General features: G+C 36.4%; 1 long non-coding RNA gene across 1 annotated transcript; it reads left to right on the top strand.

Moving 5' to 3' along the window:
• Positions 1 to 1,454: 1,454 nt before the first annotated feature.
• On the top strand, positions 1,455 to 9,283 carry LOC147908653 (uncharacterized). The gene is made up of 2 exons (XR_015545934.1): positions 1,455 to 3,136; positions 6,135 to 9,283. It is a non-coding gene; the product is annotated as an uncharacterized LOC147908653 (long non-coding RNA).
• The last annotated feature ends 3,287 nt before the right edge of the window (positions 9,284 to 12,570 follow it).

The following is a 12,570-nucleotide window of genomic DNA, read 5'->3' as shown; positions in this document are numbered from 1 at the left end:
TGTAAATTCACGTAAAAATGGAAAAGAGAGAGAGGGGGGGGGAAGTTGTGATATACATTGTAGTAAATGTTATAAAATATTTGTAATCAACACAAAAGTATAAACGTGAGAATAATTTTTTATTGTTGCAAAATATAACTATGTATTTTTTTAATTGTACGTCTAATCATCTAATTAAATTTCTCTATCTAATATAATTTTTATAAATAATGCCGTTCATTTGCTGCTTGTCAATTAGTGATATTCTTTGACCATTTTTTTGGTGAAAAGCCGGATCGAAAAAATACTAAAGAAAAGAAAGAAGAGGGACAGCAGGCGAACGAATAAAACGCGAAAAGGCTTCGGAACGCCCTCTCCGCCCTGAGACGCCTCCTGTCCATCAAACCATCATCCCCCTTCTTCTCATTCTATTTCCCGCCGCGATTCCGACGACTTTCGTTTCGCTTCCCCAATGCAACTATCTACCTGAACATAATTATAATCGACGAAACACCCCGATTCAAGATATTTCTTGACCTACGCAGTTCTCTGTTACGCTCATATATCTAAATTCAACCGAATTGTATCTAATTACGGGAAACGAGAAATCGGAACAAGTCTCCAAAATCGTGTATAAATTTTTTAGATGAAATGAAGATTTAGAAGATGGCTTTTAAACATAGTGCAATATTTTAAATAATCAGCTTAAGAAATTATTATTAATTGTTGTAGCTAATTATTTATATCATTAATTTCTTAATAAATTACGAAGAAGCCTAAAAATTATCTACTAAAAAAATACATGTGTAATATAAATTGCGTACAAGTCTATAGCAAGATTGATCATTTAAATAGTGTGTGAAAGCCAAAGCCAAGTCCTAATCTTATCCTTAATAATTATAACTAATTCTCATCTTTTTCTAGAACCATCGCTGCCTTTATTGCAAAATTTGTTCTGTCATGTGAACTTCCATTATCATGATTAAACTTTCGAAACGTTTGTGACCGATAGTAAGCTGCAATTTTGTGGTGCACACCTGGGATCTGTTCACCAACCGACTGCTCGTGCCAGCATCAGCTTTCTTTCTCTGCCGCTTCTCTCGTTTTAACTCTTAATACCTAGGTGTGGAAATGACTTGTGAGACCGGATGGTAGCACGGAATGGCAGAAAAGTGGTACTTTCAAACCGATACCCTAAATCACGAAATCGATGGAGGGTTTGTAGGATGCATTTTGACCTGTCAGTTCAGCGAAATAGTTTTCTTTCTTTCTTTTCAAGAATTCATCCATCTGCTCCGAATTGAGAATTATAAAAAAAAGATTCGCGATTAATCCAGCACAATTATAACATATATCTCAATTTTTATAAGATTATAAAATTGAGTATTCATAAATTTATTTAAGTCTAGACTTCCGTGAGAAACAAAAATTAACATTGTTGTAGAAAGTAGGTATTTTAGGAACGACTGGTTTCATCAATAATTGAAATGTTAGATCTAGAATCAAAAGCAACAAGACATTCGAGACATATCTGCAGTGGAACGGTTTTTTTATTATGCATATAGTATTATCAAAAATGAATTATCTTTTTCTTTTCCTTTTAGGTCTTTAATTAAGTGACAAATATATATGACAACTATATATGACAAATGTGTGCTATATATCGATCATTATGAATCAGAATAAAACTAAAAATGATTATTGAGAAATACATATAGTGTGATTAGAATTAACTGACACATATGTGGACATTGCGCATGTTGTCAATGACATTACAGTTAAGTAGTCTACAAATAGGTGTATCAAGAAGACAGTTATTATAAAATCGAATATTAATGTAATAATACGCACGTCCAGCACATCGAAACGTTGGAATTTAAATGATCCAAATAAAATTATTGCATGGTGAAATTATACTTTGATATACTATATCAAGCAGATGTGATTGATTATAAACTGATGAATATGGTTCGCGTAACATGACATTTCCGTCGTCGATTGTCGATACGCTTGAGTAAGCATTCGCTCGTAGGGTATGATATAGATGCTTATTTAAAGATGCGACGTGAACGAAGTACTCGCGTAATGTTCTGTTTGCGCAGTAAATCTAATAATACCACAAACAAAATCTACAGAGCAAAACTATTATACCATATGCTTTAATTAACAGTGATAGTGGCTTCTCTTTTTATCTTTCCTATCCTTGAAATCTATGTGTATGCTACGACAGAATTAAAAAATTATACATATTTCACACACATACACATACATATATACAAATTTACTTCATTCATTGAAAAAAGTTTCAAACAGAATATTGAATGAATTTAATATAAATTTAAAATACTATTAAAAATAGTTTTTGTCTACATTATTTTAAAAATTGTATTTTTTTTTATAAAATCAAAATTTTTATAAAAATATCAGATTAAACCGATATATTTTAATAACAATTAAATGTATACAAACGTGATTAACAACTCTGAAAAATTTCTTATGATTGTGACATGACAGAAATGGTAGCTAACGATCTGTATCCAGCAGGTATGATCGCATCATCTCCGTGGAGAATGTTGGAGAACGAAAAAAAGAGAGCATCGAGACAGGGATCGGTTTCTTTTCGATGCGGGGTAGCGTATGATCAGGTCTCTCGATGGTCGGTCGGGTGATCAAAGATCTTGAGTTGCGTTCTTACAAACTAGAAAAAAAACAAAAATGCAAAGAGAGGAAAAAAAGAATACTTCTTTTTTTTCTCCCCCTTCCCCTTTCTTCCACTTTCTCTCTCTCTCTTTCTCTCTCTCTCGTTTATATTCTCTCGATTCGGTAAGAGGATAACGAAGAGGAGATCAGAGAGAAAGAGAGAAAGGAGAAAAAGAAAGAAAGAGAACGATCGGGGTTGGAGGGTGAGGCGACAACCCATGACCAATCTGACACTAAATCAACTGACGTGCGCTTGACTGCACGGGCGCACAAATGCGCGCCGATGCATACGAGCGCTCGTGCGCGCTTTCGATCCTAGCTACTCATTTGTATATAATAATATTATATGTACGCGATATTCTTTCCTCTCGAATATTCTCGCTACGGAATTTACGTGAATCTGTTAAATAAATTAGTCTGCGCTGTCTCAAGAAACGAGATTCGCCTATCGTCAAGAGTAAGTGAGTGAGTGAGTGAGTGAGTGAGTGAGTGGGAGAGAGAGAGAGAGAGAGAGAGAGAATGAGAAAGGAAGAACAAAATCTCCTGCTAAATACTGCTATCGAAAAATTTATTTCCATGTGATTACATAATCTCCACGCAACATCAAAGGAAATTGTAAAGGAAAACATATAATTTATTCATAATCCGCTTCGCGGATTTTTCAACCTTATAAATCGTATATTTATATTTGAATAATTTTGTTATTTTTTGAATATTCCGAATAAAAGCGTGGTTAAAGTATACCACTAATAAAGCAACATATATACGAATGTTTACGAGTCGCCGCAATATAAGCAGCAAGCAAGTATCTGTTCATCTCGCGATCACATGCTTGCGATATGCGTTGAATATTACTTGAAATTTAAACAAACACGCTAGCAATAGAGCTTCCCGATTAATAATCTGTTATATTTATTATCAAGCATCTATTTTATAGAAACATGAAACATCAGGTAGGTTTGAAACAAAAAAATCGACATATTATTACAGAATAATATACTTAAGATTATGGGAGAGTTTGTTGAGCTCACGTATCAACGTCATACTTGTTACTGACAGATTTTACTGTTGTTTGTAACATATAAAATTCATATTGAATCTTATGCATTAAATTATTAATTCTATTTTACAAAAATCGTATACAAAGATATATCATATTATAATACTCATATGATTTCTTAACAAGCGGCAAGCTTGAAAAGATTGATACTTTCACTTATTGATTTTTTTTCTTTCTCTCGATGAGTTTCATTTACATGGTTGCAGTGGCACGATTTTATCTTCAAATTCAGTAACTCGATAAACAACGTTGAGATGTCACGGTGGACTCTGTCTACTTCTTCCCTTTGAAACTCCAGTCTCAGAAACGCCACGTGTCGTAAAGACTTCTCTTTATTGCCTTCTCTTTCGTTTCCAGTCTGCTCTTTTATAATTTCCTTTTTGAAAAATCCAGCGTAAAATTCTGTCGCCCTGCGTCTTTGCTATTTCTCCTCTCTTATCACACACACACACACACACACACACACACACACATATATATATATATGTATATATATAACCCCTCTTTTCCACATTCTTCACTTTCTTCATTTTTCGCTCCCCCGATCCGCATCATCATTCGCTATCCCAGTGTGCAAGGGATAAGAAGCGAAAAGAAACAACAACAAATTATATCTCCTCATTCGGATTCGGTATTCCATTGAGAAACCTGGGAAGGCAACAATGTTACATGTATATTAAGGAACCACGATTCGTGAACGTTATATATAGAAATCGTTGGGACGCTGATCCAAATTTACCGCGATCAATGTACAGTGCCGCGTATCGGTCCACGGCTACGTTAAAAACAGAAAAAAAATCTGTATACGACTTGATATTTCCAACTTGTCGTTAATCCGAATCTACTGCGATCGTTGGCGCCGATTTTGTCAATTTTAAATACCTGCTTTCCCATGTTTGCAGTCTCGAGTTAAATATAGAGATTAGCATGAGTTAACAAAATTCCGAGATAAATCTTGCTCGACCGTTTAATTCAAACATTTCCGCTCGGATTTTGGCTTTTCCTCTGAGGAATCTCACTGATGACGAGTGTGACTCTCTGGACGCCTCGTTTCTGTCACGTCTTACCTCCACGCTATACAGGCTGTAGGTCGTTGATCCAATTCGCGATTGCGATACACGGCTCGTGTCTAAATCTGCATAGTCATCGGCGACGTGAATTCACTCGCATTATGCATTAACTATGCAAATGCCAATCAACCGTAACAAGCAAGGAACCGCACGGTGTATCCTGACACACTTCCTGCCGGTAGGTATACCTCGTCTGGAATATCCGCCCGCTCCTCCATCTACAACACAGATCGAGGTATGATCGAAAATAAACCAACTCTCGCAATTTTTTCGATAATGTGCAGCAGCGTTGTAGAATGTTCATGAAATTAAAAAGGACAAAATTTTTAATTCCGGAATAATTGTCGCGTGAACATCGGCGCAGCGAGCGAAAGAGGAGTCTATCGACTCAAGATTTTCCCGAGTGCCTTCTATGCCGGAGAGAAATCTTTTGACTAATTGATAGTCACGATTTCTAGGAATGGATTATTCTCTCGTAAAATTGCCGAAAGTAAAATTTTTCTAATTGGCATATTAGGCATAGGAATTGAGTATCAAGGAAGACAGGGAATTCAAGGAAGACGATGGAGACACCGAAAATCATCGTTGCCATGGTACAGATGAAATCGACTGTCCGAAATATCCGGACTTGGATATTTCATATTTACGACGACGCGGCGAATATAACTTCTCTTCGAGACTAGCAGCACGGGACGCAATACCAGATGAGAAGACGAGTTTCTCTAATAACCTTGCTTCATCGTTTTCGAACTCGTATCGAGGAGATTATATTTTGTGGATTAATATATTGACGTGGTCTTTCTGAGACCTGGATCAGGTCGGTCGAGAGAGAAAAAGAAAACAAGTTAAAAATCGGGTTATTAAATCACTTGCCGCCCCAACACACATAACCATTGGCCGCGTTCCCGAAAAGAAATTATTACTACTACGGGAAATCCTCCCCACGTTCTATTCGAGATAATTGACAAACTTTCGCAGTACTTCGCTAATGGTCTTGCAGAATCTTCTGAAACATCGGCTTCGTTAGATCATCTCTACAACTCGATAGCAGTGACTGCAAAACTCGCGTCGCCATCGAGTCATTATCTTATAGACCTTTTTATGAATTGTAATAATTTGCAATAATTTTATCTTTGGTCGAGAAAAAACTACTATTATGTAAATCTTTAAAGAATACGAGAAAAAAATTTGTATACCCCTCTGCAAATTATTTCGAAAAAGATGAATGGAAAAACTCTCTCTCACGATATACGCATATTATATTGTATTATTGTACGTCCTGCATGTATAATAAAATTCATTTATAAATTAAAACTATATTCCAGCATTCGTCTAATATCAATGAATAGGAGCAAGAGCGTGTATATGGTTGAAAGCAAGAGGAAAAATGTGCGTGAAACAACGTGATAAATGATAGGACGTACCGGGTCGGCCCTAGACCCGAAGACCCAGAGACCCACTCGCTACACCGCTACACCGCTACACCGCGCCGCCGCGCCGCGAAGGAACGGATAAAGGACCTCGGTGCCTTGTCTCGGCGCATATTAATGGACAAACATAATCGCCGCATCTCAGCAGGAGCCGCCAGCTGAAATATCCGCTCGTCGTTGCCCGTTGCTGGCTCTTCTGCTGTGGCTTCGGCTCGCTGCCGCAGTTCTCTGCACGATGCCAGGAAGCGACGTTCCTCGACGCGGATGTACGTTGAAGAGAACATTTCCCTTGCTAAACTCTTGAAAAGATGAAAGGACAAACGTATCTTCTTACGTGCACGGGAAGAATGAGTGTGCTTTCTTTAAAGAAGTGAAAGAAGTGTTGTGGAAGAAATAACTTGAAATAACTTGATTGATTTGGTTGGCTGCAAATAAACAGTGTCGTTGCAAAGAGGAAGGTGTTGTATAAAATTGAAAGAAATAATAATTGATTCTTGTAAGTGACAGTGAAAATATCTCTTAGCATGATATCAAAAAATGGTGACCTGCAAGATATGCAACAAAAATTTTGCATTTTGGAAAAAAAAACTTTATGTGCATTGAAAATAAGTATTAAAATTGCATATTACAAATGCATATATGGGAATAAATAATAAAATTTGTATCGGTTTGATATAGTATAAAAAAGACAATTACAATTACAATTTAAACGAATCAATTGGCATTTACAAATATCAGCGGTACATACATTTTATATATTTTCTAATTCAAATTTCTTTCGTCATTTTGCAAAATAAGTGCGCGACTTCTGAGTTGCGTACTAATTAAAAGTAATACTTTTTTATAATGTTACATTTCGAATATAGTAAATGCTTATTATATAATCTATTTGGTATAACTACAAATCTTTAATTCTATGCTATCGTTCGTCTTAAACGCAGGTATATCATTTTTTTTATTATTCCGCACCTATCTAATGCGATATTAGTTTTTCTTGTATTCACGATTTTGCAAAAGGTATGTGAAATCTGTTTATCGTTAATCATTATGAGATAGAAGAATGCTTGTTTTCTTATATTTAGCGAAAATTTCATTCTGTACATTTCGTCTGTCAATGAGAGTAAAATCTGCTTGGAGAAAAAAAAATGGAATAAAAAATAATGGAATATAAAATTCCTTTGCTTAGCTGCGTTGAAATTGCACGAGGCACATATTTCTCGCTCTCTTCCACGCTCGATTCTCACGCACCCGTGCGTCATGATAACGCACAACATCACGGGAACGGCAAGTGCCGTTTGATTACGCCGTCCGCTATCAACCGCTACAAAGTCGATGGAAGGCGGGCGTTAAAGCCGCCTCTTGGGCCCGCCTCTACCTCCCGTGCAGCTCCCCACCGTTTCGTTTCACCATCTCTCACCGTCTCTCACCGGGAGACGCTACCAGCACTACCAGCAGACCTGCCGCAGGCCATGAGGCTGGTGGCCGGCCGAACCGAGCCGAGCCGAGCAGAGCATCTGGTGAACGCTTGCAAACCACCCAAACCACGGCCAAGAAGTAGGCAGAACGGTGCGCCATAGCACCGTGTCGGACGACGAGCCTGTATATATGTACCTATATGTATTTCTCCTTCCGTGTCTTTCTGCTTTCTCTTCCTTTGCTTTCTCTCACTCCGTTTGATTGTCCTCCTCTTCTCGCTTTCACATCAAAGTACGCACTGTAGCAGTCAGTCAGTTTGTCTTTGTCCTTCTACCACTTTGGAAACAGCACATTTGAAATGCACGCACAAGCGTACGTGTCGCGTAACGTAATCGTGATCACGTATATACATATAATACGTATATACGCGTGTGTATATGTGCAGGACTACGACGCAAATGCGTGCCTGCGTGCGTGAGCTGAGTACGTGTATATGTCCGAGGGTTTAATGGGCCCAGCTAATGACTATTGGCCAACAGACTTGGGCGGGACCATGAGAGCTCGCGCGATGCACAAACTTATGTACGAGTACTTGTATACTTATGTCTGTGTATATGAGAAACACGATCCCTTAGCATTAGCTATTCTTTCACATCGACTATAAACCGTTTGTTAAAGTATTCTATTTTGAGCTTTGCTTTCTTCCTCAATAAGAAGATGGAAGTGAATCAGGAAGCAAAGCAAAATATCATATATAGTAAAATATAGAACTTGGTAAAGAACGTATGATTTTGGGTTTGCTTGATATATTATCTTAATCTGAAGTGATTAACGGAAATGACAAAAATAAAACTTCTTTTACAAGTTTAGAACCATACTAACTTTCCAATTTCATATTAAAATAGTCATTTTAAACGCTTCAGGAGAAGCTGGAGAAGATGGAGGTAGTATTATCTAAAGTTAGCCCATGTCACATAAATTCGATTAAACTTTTTACAAGTATCGCTTTGCACAGCGATGATTTTAAATCCAGATATATATATATATATATAACACTATTATAATTATTTATAATTTGATAATTATGTCCAATACATACTAAATTAAAATTCTAATTCGAATATACGACACAGTACTAGTCTAGTATGTTTATTCTCGACTGTCAGAACAGTCATACGATTAGCCATTTTAACGTTATTGACGGACAGAGGCTACAAAAGGATAAGTCGAAGGATCGCGACGGTGGTTCTTGAGGAGCGCCGCCTTTCACGGTGTGTCGGATACTTTATAAGCACGATTTACATAGAATGGTTGTCTCATTGGTGCATATATTGGCAGTGCTTGCGAGGCAGCCTGGAGAAGAGAGAGAGAAGAGAGAGAGAGAGATGTGTCTATACTCGCGAGCTCGTAAGTCAGTAATGCGGAGCAGACGCGGAGCAGACGCTGAAAACATCCATCACGCTCGCGGGACCCTATCTCGTCCTATGGATCTCCGCTTCATAATTACATTCTCGCCAGCTTCAAGAGACCGGAGACCAGGATACCGCCGCACCATATCTCGAGATGCGTTCAGCTACCCTTCCCGAGTTCGCAGTGGTGTGTATGCGCCAGGCAATTAAACGGAAAAATGTAATGTACGTGCGAGCGCGTCTCTCTCTCTCTCTCTCTCTCTCTCTCTCTCTCTCTTTCTCTCTCTTTCTCTCTCCTATGATGATATCACCAAACTCAAAAATATAAAAGACCATTAAGCTTCGTTATATAAAAGTATGTAAATATTTCTTGTAATCCTTGTAAATGATTGTTAATCACAGCCAGGACTAGAATGTGTAAAAAATTTCTATTTTAAGATATATACAGAAATCACTCGTTGTCCAAATGTTTAGTCCCCGTTTTGTTACTAATAATGATTGTAAAATTGTAACGCGTATGTCAGAGAGTATATATAATTTTGTATGAAATACTACGCGGAAGCATGCGCATGAATACAGTAGAATTAAGCAAAAGAATGGAATAGACGTGCAGTCACTTACTTTCCTTGAAAGATGCATCTGTGACGTAGACTAAAATTCCTAGGTACATGGAAAAGACGGGATGTATACGATAAGAAACGCGACCTGCCATGTCTGTTAATTAAGTTATTTATATTGGACTTTAATTAGTTTCTGCAAAGAATGAGATGCTTTATATACGTTCCGGCATAAAAATGTTTTACTATGAGATATAAAATTTTGCCTGTTACACAAGCTTTTTATTTATATGTACGTTATTTACTATCATACCATTTTGAATTTACTAGGTATTTGATATAGAAATTTCGACAACTAGATAAAAAATAAAGAAATTTGCTTAGAACTATATGCATATCTCATATCTCTGGTCTTATCTCTAGAAAAGAAAATATATAGAAAGAATCAAACATCTTTAAAATTATTAATACAGAGAAAATTATTAATAAAGAGATATCAAGTTTCTTCTACATTGATAAATTCATGCGATATTAATTAGTTAATTTTATCAATTAACTAGACGTTTTAGCTTTAATTATGATTTAACTGTGATCATTTACTTTTTTTAAGATTCAAACAAGAAAAGGATAAACAGTTAAATTACGATTAAAAATAAGATTTGTTTGTAAATGCATAAAACTCGCAATGACTAACAATTAAGTAACGTTTAAACTAATGACAAGTTTGTATCAAATAGTATCAAGCGACATGGTGTCTTTCTAATTTCTGCTCGTATAAAATAATCAGCGGCACTGTCGTACTTTTTTCTCTGATAACTCAGGGCGCAGCAGCAGCTGCTTCCAAGACAAAAAGGTCAATGCGAGGTGGCCGGGCGAAGAAGCCGATTAAACTTTCAGGGGTATGTGACAATGGCTAGAGAACGAGGGCGGCAGGTGCCTCACTCATCTAATATTAACATCGCCGATCGATAGCACCCGAGAGAGAACGAGAAAGGACGAGAAAATCGAGCTCTGTGGCCGCGTGCAGGGTGGAGAGACAATAATCGACCGGATAACTCGTTTGTCTTCTCGCGCTCGGTTGTTCGTTAGGTACTGTACACTGCAAATATCATGCGAACACGAATTGTATTTACTGCTGTCTCCTAGCGAAATGGAATCGTGAATTTGAATCTGCCACTGCTAAATAGGAAAGCGGATAATGATGGCCGCAGTGACGAAGCGAATGAAGAAATTCGTTATTTATCCCGTTCCCACGTGAAAAAAGTCAATCGATGCTGCGATTTGTAAATCATGATCCAATACCCCAATTCTATATACATATAGTAATGGTACAGTAAAATTTCGTGTGTATGATAAAAATTTAGATATTTTTTAAACTAATTAATTGTAAAATATTTTTAATTTTATATTATTGGATTTATTTAGAGAGATATTCTATATTTATTTAATTCACAAAAAGATATATTGCACGTTAGACTTATCTAAGCATAATTGCGTTCTTACGTAATATGTTTGTACGAATATAATAAAATGGGATATAAATTTATTTCTGTTAGTGCGTTTTACAATTTCTGATATTATTCATAGGTTTCTCAATATTCCAGCGGACATTTCCGCGGACATTTTCGCCATGCAATTCGCATGAGTATTATATTCGCATATTTTTTCTATAATATTGCTCTCTTTCACATCCGCGGGTGACTTCCTGTAGCGTGAGCAACGGCCATCGTATCTGGACGAGGGTTGCAATTTTTGTATTTGCAAGAATATTTATAGCGGCAACGGGAATTACCATAAACAACGCGCGGCGAAGAAACTCAAGAATTACTGTATTTAAAGTGCAAGGGGGAATAATTACCGTGAACTGCGGCTACTAGCAGAGGCATCGCGGTCGACAGCAGAAAAGGGGCGTGCTGAACGTCATAGAACGGTACTGGCAACTCCTTCGTCGAAGAGAAGACGAGAAGTAGAAAAGAAAAAAGAATATATGACACCTCATCTTTTATTTTCGTTGAATCTTCGTTACAATGTGGCGTAACGACGCGAGCAAGATATTTTGGTTCGATAGCTTGTAATCATCTTTGCTTACAAACGTAATAAAAACAAGAACATAATCGAATATGAGACAAAGTGATAAACGTATTTACGTATTTACGTATTTACGTGTAAATCTTTAAGTATACCTATTAATTACTGTTCGTTATTTATTTTTACACTTTCTTTAATTAGGAGAGAAATTTCGTGCAAAGGTAATATATGATAATGACGATGATAAGAAGAAATAAACATACCGGTGACACAGACTCTTTATTTATTTATTCATTTATTTAAATAGATCAATAACATTCCATATCTATAATTTCTTGAGAATCATAAAGTACAGAGTATAAGGTACAAAGGTCATTGAATTATGGGGTTAACGAGCAGTAGCCGTAAAGAATATAAATTCGCTTCACGTTCGGACCGAGTCACGCAGCGCTCTTTGCGACTTGATGATGATGAACTTCCTGGCCACCACTTTGCCTCGCAAGCTCTCTCGTAAAGGTGAATTTAATCTGAAAGGAGCAAAAACGACAGTAGAAACAACGATGCAGAGTTATATTGTGAAGATATTATACCTGCGCAAAGATCTTATAACAGAAATTTCGTTATGCAATTTCGCATGCTCAAACAATTGTGAAAAAAAAATTTGTTTTACTTATATTTGAATTCGTATATACGTATACCATATACACAATAATTGTTGTGTAAACATCAGAATTTATTAAAAAGTTTTGAAGCTTTTCGTTAATTATTATTCTCATATTACACACTTTTAGGATACAGGAAAGTGCTAACAAAAATGGATTTATCATCTTATTTATACAAAATGTATAAATTTGTGTATTGTAAAAATTTTAAATATATATAGATTATATTATATTGATTCAAATTTTCATATTTTTAAAG

The sequence above is a fragment of the Acromyrmex echinatior genome, chromosome 8 (genome assembly GCF_024713525.1).
Source record: "Acromyrmex echinatior isolate Ae372 chromosome 8, ASM2471352v2, whole genome shotgun sequence".
NCBI classification, from domain to species: Eukaryota; Metazoa; Arthropoda; class Insecta; order Hymenoptera; family Formicidae; genus Acromyrmex; species Acromyrmex echinatior.
Note: the sequence above shows the minus strand (reverse complement) of the source record. Positions and strands in the feature narration are given on the sequence as shown.